At 39.7% G+C, this 10179-nt stretch overlaps 1 long non-coding RNA gene across 2 annotated transcripts; it reads right to left on the bottom strand.

Moving 5' to 3' along the window:
* Nucleotides 1–3195: 3195 nt before the first annotated feature.
* LOC117596389 (uncharacterized) lies at nt 3196–8827 on the bottom strand. Of its 2 annotated transcripts, XR_004577519.2 has the most exons (3): nt 8696–8827; nt 3996–4265; nt 3196–3635 (listed from the first exon to the last, which is right to left on the bottom strand). It is a non-coding gene; the product is annotated as an uncharacterized LOC117596389 (long non-coding RNA). The 2 variants fall into 2 exon arrangements; XR_008301203.1 differs by having other exon boundaries at nt 3196–4265.
* Nucleotides 8828–10179: the final 1352 nt, after the last annotated feature.

Below are 10179 nucleotides of genomic sequence, written 5' to 3' on the forward strand. Positions count from 1 at the left end.
AAAAAGGAGGATGGCCTGGTCTGTCTGTGCGTAGCCATTAGCTGTAAACAAATGCTTTAGTGCATGCCACAAGGATGCTTATCCTTGATTTTTTTGAAGGATAATTCAATTCCATTTGTCATGGCATTTTTAACACTGTGCCACACTTCTGAGACATTGACTGAGACACTTAAAGTAATTTAAAAATAACAGATTTCTTGTGAAGCCTGTCACACACAACATGGTGGCATGATTACCATTTTCGTGTGGCATCATTTTCTTTTCACCTCACTTAATTCACACCTAATTGACCTTTTCTGTTTCTAGATGTTGATCTTTTTAGGTGCTGTTACACTGCTAAATATTTTTTATTGGCATAGAAGTGAGTCAAAATAACTCTCACATCTGCCTTCCTGCCTTTTCTTAGTCATTTCATTTTTCCAGCCTTCTGTGCACTTGACCTTTTATGGAGTTTTGTAGGCATCGCCAAATGTAAATGAGCTGTGTGGGGAACATGCTTTGTATTTTACAGGTGATTAACATACACACATAAGTACGAAGAAATTCAGTCTTTCCAAATTTTTTTTGTAAATCCAGTGGAACATTTTAGTTCAGTTTGGCTTAAGCAAACTACTTTACTAAAAGATTGATAAACGAGGCATGTTGTGTCCTAATGGTAAATGTAATCAATTGATTTATTTATTCATTGACTCAACCACAACTAGGGGCAATTTAGCATAGCCAAGCCACCTAGCTGCATGTTTCTGGGCAGTGGGAGAAAACCAGAGAACCTGGAGGAAACCCCCACAGCCATGAGGAGAACATGCACAACTCTACACAGACAATAACCTGAACACACGATCAAACTCAGCACCCTGATGCATATGCACGACACACTTATTGCAGTAACATTGCTTGACTGATTTGCATAATATGACGTGTCTCTGTACTTGAGTGCCATGACACATCATCTGCACCTATAGAAGAGTTGAACCAGAAAGGCACTACGGAGACACGATTTTCTCATTATTTTAACAGTTTGGACAAATGTATTATAATTTTCAGCAAGACATGATTTATTTTTACAAAGCAATCCTTAGCCTCCAGAACCCTTCCTGATCTACGTAAAAACTTTTACAGGTTCTCTCAGAGGGACAACAATTTTCTAAGAGTGTAGACTAACCATGTGAACTCAGTGTCTATCTATGAAGCAGTGTTTTCTGGTAAATTTAAATACAATTTAATTATCTATTGACTATTGAATTGTATTGTGACTAGTGACAATAATCAGTAATATCAGGATGTCAGGAATCAGACCATAGCGCTGTCAGTCAAGTTTCAAAGCAGATGAGCTTCCTATTATTTCATTTGTTATTATGGTTTCTGATTATACTTTCACTGAATTCCTGAAGTCAACAGCACTGGTTAAAATAAAAATAAATAATAAATAAATAAAAAAAGACAAAACAGTCAACCATTTTTCACTGTAGAACTCTGTGGGGTCACTGTTACTGTTTTAGCATTTTAAATTATCTTTCGACTTTGCACCCATTATAGATTTTACACCAATTATTACAGCTGTCACAATGCAAGAACTTACTAAAGATCATTTATTTTAGCATATTTTATGCTCTAGTGACTACGCTTGGAGATTACTTTTTCTCATATTTGAGAAAAGTGACTTCAGAGCTGACATGTTTCTATAGTCTTGAATGCTCCTCTAAGCATGTCAAAGGTCACGGTGACTCGTGAAGTGTGAATGAGTTCTAAAGTACTGAAATGAAATCACTTGCTTCAAGGAAACAATGCTTGGAAAATTATATTTAAGGAACCATACCAACCACACCTCTCATCTCCTGCTATCTTTCAACCCAGATCTCATTCTTTCTCTCTTGATGTTTCTATATCCCTTCTATAGTTATTCATCTTCAGTAACTGCTTTATCCTGGGGACACTGGGTGAAAGGCAGGAACACACCCTGGATGGAACAATAGAAACACTCTCACTCACACACTTACAGATAATTTAGAGTAGTCAATCCACCTAATCGCATGTTTTTTTAGAGGTGGGAGGAAACCAGAGAACCCCAAGGAATCCCACACGGACAATAACCCAAGCTCAGGAGCAAACCAGGGACCCTGAAGCTGTGATACTCCACCATGCTACCACTTCCAAGATTATCATCATCATTATTGAAAATACCAGAAGGAAGAATCAATCCTGATGATTCTTATATAGCTTAACATCCTAAACTCTCAATCACTGTCCAATTCTCACCTTGTTTGCATGTTTATCACCTTACCATGATGGAAAAAAAAAAAAGACAAGCTAAACTTTCCAACATCCAGAGAACCATTTCTTTCGATTTCTGAGAGCAAGATCAATCTGCAGCTGTTATTAGTAAAACATATAAATATCATTAATTAAGAGAGGGAGATTTCCACCTGACAGTTTGCTCCAAATTACTTTCAAATGATCTCATTTCCTGAGCTAGAAAGAATAAATCTCTGAAAAAGTGTCGCACCAAATGACTCTCTGTAAGCACTTCATTAAACTGGCATGCACACATACTCTCACATACTCGTGTGTGAAATGTTTTAATGTATTAATTTATTAATAGGCTGACACGAACTGTATATGCCCTAACAAGTGTGCGTCCTAATAAGTGCTAGTGTTACATTGCCGAAAGCTTCACCGTATCACTGTTTTTGTCAATTAGCAATTTGTTCTTAAATCTGTTTAGTATTAGAGTTAGATTATGTGGATCATCCGCCATACGAGTCCCTGTGAATTACTACAGAAATGACAATCTATTAGAAAGAGCACTTTAATATAAATCTGTGATTAGAATAACAGGAGGCACTATTGTCAGAGCTGCTGTTATAGAAAATTTATCAACTTATGACCAGTTAGATTTGAGAATTCAACAGCTGGCCCTAGTCAAAGTCAGTCATGTATCCACATGCTAGTCACATGATTGGCAGATTGGATAACTGCATTAAGGAGCAATGACTGCAATGACTGTGTGATGTGTTTTCTCTATGTTTTCTGAACAGTACATGGATGTGAGGTTATACATTTCCACACTCTTCACGTTGCTTCACATCTTGTACAGCGCCAAAACATCAGTTGCAGCCATAGAGGTATGTACATCTTGGTATGTTTTCTTTTCCTCATATAATTAGTACTGAAGAAGGACAGATGAAGCTGTGAATGTTTAAAATTGTTCAACATTTTATTCAAGAAAAGTAAATGGAAAGGAAACAAGCCTATGAGCCATTTCACAACTGTGGGGAAATTATGGATAGCCAGTAAATAATGGCAGCTTTAAAGCAGCCATTGGGCTTTGTTTTCAATCTGTTTATCATTTTTATGCCGGCTTAGAACCACAAGCCATGCGCATTGATCGCGAAAGGAAGCCTTGGAGGCCATGATAAAGACAAAAGAGGTGTGGAAAGAATAGAGTGAGAAAAAAATAAATCATCTCAGGAAAAAAAAGAAAAATACTCATATGAAACCTGTCAACTGTGATAAAATTCCAGCAAGTCATCCAGCACTTTCTATTCCCCCAAGGATTCATGTTCATCTAGCTCTTGGCTGGTGTGTGTTGACTTGAGGCTGTTGTGTAAGTAAGCACCTGGGTCCTCGCAGATCATCTAGATGGACAAGTCGTTTCATACATACACTGCGCAGATATGTGCAAAAAATAATAATCTAATATCTAATAAAAATATCTAATATCTATCAATAGCTCAACAATGAAACTGTTAGGGCTAAGCAATGCATTATATATCAATCCTGATAGATTATGTAAAAAGAATGATGTGGGGCAAACTAATGTTTGATGTGAACATGAACAGAATCTCTTGACCTGTATCTGTGCAATGTTATGCATTGTGCTGCTGCTGCTGCTGCTGTATGATTGGCTGATTGGATAATTACATGAATATGCAATTATACAGATGTTCCTAATAAAGAGGTCGGTGAGTGCATCTCTCATTTTTTTCCTGTCTTACACGACATTCTTCTGTGTGCCTGTCAATCCCAGTGAAGGAGACATGGATGACAGAGGATGGATTGCCTTCTGCAGCCGACCATGAAATCCCTTCCTGGCCTTCACCCCAACACGGCACCTCCAAGAGATAGAACAGTGTGAATCCCCTGGGTCCTCCACCACACAACATCCAATTAGGAATCCCGGCTCTGCCGTGGATTGCTAATCCTGCGCTTTATCCAGTTTTTCATCCTCTGCCCTTGCCTTGACTTGACTGCGCTTGCTTTAAGCCCTGTGTTTTGGGAGCAGCAGAGCAGTGGGTTTTAGAAATGTCACTTTTTGTTTTAAAAGAAAGAAACAAAGGCTGGTAAACAAGGCTAGGTCCACCCACCAGATGTAGTACCAAATTTAATTAATTTGTGACAGATTCTGCAGGAAACTCTACAGCTTTTACTTTGAAAGTAATAATAATAAAATCATTTTAATGAAATATTCATTATTTGTGTGGTAAATCCCTTCAAAAATACAATTAACATGATGACCAACTAGTAATCAGTCACACAAGCTCATACCAATGAAGAGTCTTGTACACTATATGGCCAAGGTTTGTGGACATCACAGCCATATGTGGTTCTTCCCCAAACTGTTGCCACAAAGTTTGAAGCACACAATTGTCTAGAATGTCTTTGTATGCTGTAGCATTACAATTTCCCTTCACTGGAACTAAGGGACCCAAACCTGTTCCAGCATGACAATGCCCCTGTGCAGAAAGCAAGCACCATGAAGACATGGTTTGCCAAAGTTAGAGTGGAAGAACTCGAGTGTCCTGCACAGAGCCCTGACCTCAACCCCACTGAACACCTTTGGGATGAACTGGAATGCTGTCTGACCCCAAACCTCCTCACCTAACATCAGTGCCTGACTTCTCTTCAATGCTCTTGCGGCTGGATCAGCAAATCCCCACAGCCACACTCCAAGATCTGGTGGAAAGCCTTCCCAGAAAAGTGGATGTTCAAAAAGCACACATGGGTGTTATGGTCAGGTGATCACAAACTTTTGGCCATAGAGTGAATAAATGGCAAAAAAAGGCAGCTGAATTTTATTGACTTTTCTTAAAGGAGTAAGCAAGTAATGCGGCAGAACAAGATGCTAAAAAGGCTGAAAAGGAGGAGAGTGATCTGCAGGTCAGCAGCAAATCCAGCATTAGCAGTGACATAGCTATTTCTAGGTTGGCACCATGCGAAGAGGAATTTTGGAGAGCATTCATCCAGCAGAGACACACTATGGAAGCATCATAAATTTGGATTGCTGCTCAGTAAGATGAAGAAAACCCACTACCCCTGGCTTTTGATAGTTGGTCATATAGGCTCATGATTACATTGTGGAATAATTTGGATAAGTAAAGAATGCAAAAGTCTTCTTTTAATATATTTGTCCTATATGTCCTTGTGTCCAGAATAAACATTTTATTGTGAGTTTGAGTGCCAACAGAACTCCCACACCATCACTGAAATGTTATGGTTGCAATCCCTCATTGTACCACAGCCATCATACTACGACTATTGGTCTTAGATCGTCATGGCAGCAGAGACCTATAAAGGATTATGTGATGTGCTTGTGTGTATATATTCCAGGACCTTTTCCTGCCTGTCCACATGCTGGATCACTTCTCTCTTGGTGTTTCAGTTCAGGTTTTACAAAATAAACATTGAGATTTCTGCACGTGTGACTCAGTTTCTGATGCTATAGATAGTCCCATATGAATACTCCAAACCATACTTCCCAAAACCAGTGTATGCCCAAATCTCACTCATCATAAAGACTGTCTGGTGTTCATTCAAGGACTCATACACTTAGTACTGTTTAACTTTTCTCTTCTAAACCTGTGTACTGTGATTTATAATCTCACTATTCGGTGTCATCCAGAAAAGGATGGGTTACCGTTTGAGTCTGGTTCCTCTCAAGGTTTCTCCCTCATGTCATCTCAAGAATTTTTTCCTTCACACTCTCGCCACTGGCTTGTTCATTAGGGATCTAGGGATCTAGCAAAGTGGCTTTGTGGCAATGTCTAGAGTTAAAAGCACTATCCAAATAAAATGGAATTGTATTATTTAAGACAAGGTTGCTGCATGAAAGAAAGTGGCATGGATTGTTCAGCATACATTGCTTAGAGTGGTTGGTTGTTTCTGGACTTTTACTAGCAATTATTCTTGATTGGCCAAAAACAGTCTGGAAATATCTGCTGATTGAAATCCAAACTACAGGGGTGCAACGATAGATGAACATGATTAACCAATGTGGTTCTTCATGTGAGTGCTAGAAGTTTACAGCAATTGAGGTTTGTGCTTTCTTGGTATTGGAATCAGGGACAATGTTGTCCAAAGCACATGGACTTTTTCCACATGCAGCTTTATGGTAAAGCACCAACAGGACAGTAAAAGCTTATATAACTCTGGGACTGATGCCATCCCAATCCTGCAGCCTTATGCTGATGAAGTCTTTTCAGCCTCCCTCCTAGCCTGACTGACTGTGACAATGACAACTCATATCACCACTCACAAGACTTGTCGGTGATGATGAACAACTGTGCTAATGGGGCAGTGCAGAGTGGTATGAGCAAGGTATGAGGGAGTATTTTGACTGCAGGGGGATGCATGGTAAACAGCTACCGGACCCAAGAATGGATGATGAAAAAGTGTTGAAAAACACTGGAATGCTTGATGGTCACTGACTATTTTTACGTTGGGCTGTACAGCACACAGCAGGTAGTGTTGCCAGCTTTCAACTCCAGGGCTCTGATAGGAATTTCTCATGGGTTTCCTTTGGGTACTCCAGTTTCCTCCCAAAAACCAGTGTTCCTAGGACAATATCTGGATTCACCACAACCCTGATCAGGAGAGATTGCTTTCTGAAGATCCCTCACCTACATTTGTGAAGTCACCCTCATACCAGCCACCATATGACCACCATACATCCAAGTCCTACACTCCTAAGACTCCAGATCTGGGTCTCATTTATCACCTGTACATATGCATATACATAGAAAGGTACGTTTGTGTATGATGGTGTGAGTATATTTAGACCTACTCCTGACCATGCTCATGCAGAATGCACTAGTGGTAGAAAAGTGTAATCATGGGAAAACTATTATGAGGATAGGGGCACCCATCCCACTCATGTCAGCATAGTTGATAGAGTAATTACTGACTCTATCAATCTGTACTCTGCTATACTCTAGGGTTTTTAGCCATGGGCACATTTCAACAAGAATTAGGAGACAGGTCTGTTATTTCCCAACCAGCTATGAGCCCAATAATGGCATGTCTCACATGCATTCATATCGCTTACACTGTAATATATTACATTTACAAAGACAACGGTAAGTTCCAAATGTAAATGAGGCAATAGATAGCCATAAAATCAACCTTTTAAAAGGAAGTTGTTTTTCATATATGGTGATTTGGGGGTGTTTCTTTATGCAAATGTGTGTCAGGTCTCATTCATCAAAGCATGTGTAGAACAAGCTCTAATTCCGTGCATAAGAACCGCCAGTACTCATTAGACAATTGGCATTTATCACACTTACATACAGCTGTATGCAATGGACAATGATAAATCCTATACATTCTAAATTGTTCTGCTTGTGCACTGCCACATTCATTTACATAAAGAAACACCCCTCAAATTGCCATATATGGTAAACAACCTCTCTTTACAAAGCCCAGTAACTTGCCTGTGGTACTGCTTTGCTGTGAACTACATGGACCATGTCGAAAGGCTAAGAAGTTGAGCTTTAACAATGAGGTAGAGATACTGTTGCATGAAGTAGAGTAGAACAAAAATGGTTTATTTGACGCTGGCATGGGAGCAGGTGACAAATGCAGTTAGTGCTGCGTCACCTGTAGTTGTGGCAGAGGGGATGAAATTGGTTTGATTCTGAAGTGATTCCTAAAAAAAAAAAAGAACTGCAGCCTACAGAAGGGGTATAAGTACTACAGGAGAGGGTCATGTACTACTTCAGTGTCATCACTAGAGAAAAAAATTATGGTTAATTTTGGTGAAAGTTCTCTGAAAGGATTTATCCCTGATAGCACTGACAGCATTTGTCACCTGCTCCCATGCCAGCGTCAAATAAACCATTTTTGGGGTTATATCCTGGCAGAGATCAACTAATCACTCAGCAAAGTGGTTCCTGCAGTCCTTAAAAATACATTTCTCTCTGTACAAAGATGCGTGTGCCAAGTCTTCAAGAAGGAATAATCCCAATTAATCTTTAGACGTGCCATTTATATGATTTTACTTTATATTTCATCTGCATCACCTGTGTGCACTTTGATGTGAACACCACAGTCAGCAACGACAATAAGTGGGATTAGAGCTCCTCATAATCAGTTTACCTGCTGTTATGTGTTAGGGTTGTTGTCTAAGTTGTGTGTGTGAGAAAGAGACCATATAAACCCATGTACCTCAAATGGATTAGATTAAAGATTTTAAAAAATGAACATTTTTACCTGAAAATCTAACATTGAAAAGATATACCCAACACTGGAAGCCTTTTCTCAGGCAGTTAGCAAGGACTTTAGGTTATAAACCCAACATTAACTCCCCTGACAAATCTGCCTTCCCTAGACATAAACAAAAAGAAAGAAACTACAAAAATGGTCCCTAACTCTTTTCTGAACCCAAAACCAGGTTAAAAGTGATAAAGGAAATGACACTTACCCCCATTCCATCACTAGTGAAAAGAAGTACAAACACTCTAATACACACTATTCACACCAACAGCTACACAAGTTTAGGGTTATCACAACCACAAAACACACAGCTTCACCAGGAGAACAGAGTCCACCATCTCCCCCCGTTTTTTTTTTTTTTTTTACAGTCCACTCCCAGGAAGTGCCACGCCCGAGCACTCAGCATGGTGATTGCTCCCCCTAGGGAGAGAGGACAGACACAGACAGACAATACAAAACAGAGTTTCTGCATATGCTTGGCCAAGAGTAGTTCCAAATATACTCACATCTTTGATAAATCATATGTAGCATACACGTGGTTGATAAAGGAGACCACTGGTGTTAAGCAACCTGAAACGCTGAACCACTGGGTGAAACTACACTCACCAGCCACTTTATTAGAACCATCATACTAATACTGGGTAGGAACCCTATATGCTCTCAGAACAGCCCTAATTCTTCATTCAATTCAATTCATTTTTATTTGTATAGCGCTTTTTTACAAAGGTCATTGTCTCAAAGCAGCTTTACACAAACAAAAGTAAAGTGAAGTGTGTGTGTGTGACGTCTCTGATGAGCAAGCAGGGTGACGGTGGCAAGGAAAAACTCCCTGAGATGGTGATAGGAAGAAACCTTGAGAGGAACCAGAATCATATGGATGGGTTCTCTGTTGAGTCTGGTTCCTTCATGGCATGGATTTTCCATGGTTGAAAAATTCATTTGAGATTCTTGTCCATGCTGATATGATTGCATCATAAAATCGCTGTAGATTTGTCAGCTGCATGCTCATGCTGTGAATCTTCCAGGCTGTGGCACTCATGGTATTACTGGGCCCAAAGTGTGCCACAAAAATATTCCCCACACCATGACACCACCACCACCAGCCTGAACTGTTGACACAAGACAGGTTGAGTCCATGAATTCATGCTGTTTGACACTCTACCATCTGCAAGTCACAGCAGAAAATGAGACCAGGTGACATTTTTCCAATCTTCAATTGTCTACTTTTGGTGAACCTGTTCCCACTTGAGCCTCACATTCCTATTCTTCACTGACAGGAGTGGAAGCTAATTTGGTCTTCTGCTGTTAAACCCCATCGGCATCAAGGTTTGAGGTGTTGTGCATTCTGAGATGCTTTTCTGCTCACCATGGTTGTAAAGAGTTGTTATCAAACCAGTCTGGCATTTCTGCTTGCAAAACTGCTGCAGTGGCATTGTGTGTAAACAGTCTATTCTGTGTGAAAATCACAGGAGATCAGTGTTTGAAATACTCAGACCTACCTGTCTGGCACCAACAACTGTGCCACAGTCACTGAGATTACATTTTCCCCATTTTGATAATTGCATTAATGAGCAAGACTACAGGTGTTCCTAATAAAGTGCCTAATGAATGCATGTATACATTGAATCTCTATTATTCACCAACTGTAGTTAACATCTGAATTGAAAAGAAATACACAGAAATGGAAAGAAT

Source organism: Pangasianodon hypophthalmus, chromosome 28 (assembly GCF_027358585.1).
Source record: "Pangasianodon hypophthalmus isolate fPanHyp1 chromosome 28, fPanHyp1.pri, whole genome shotgun sequence".
In the NCBI taxonomy this organism is placed as follows: Eukaryota; Metazoa; Chordata; class Actinopteri; order Siluriformes; family Pangasiidae; genus Pangasianodon; species Pangasianodon hypophthalmus.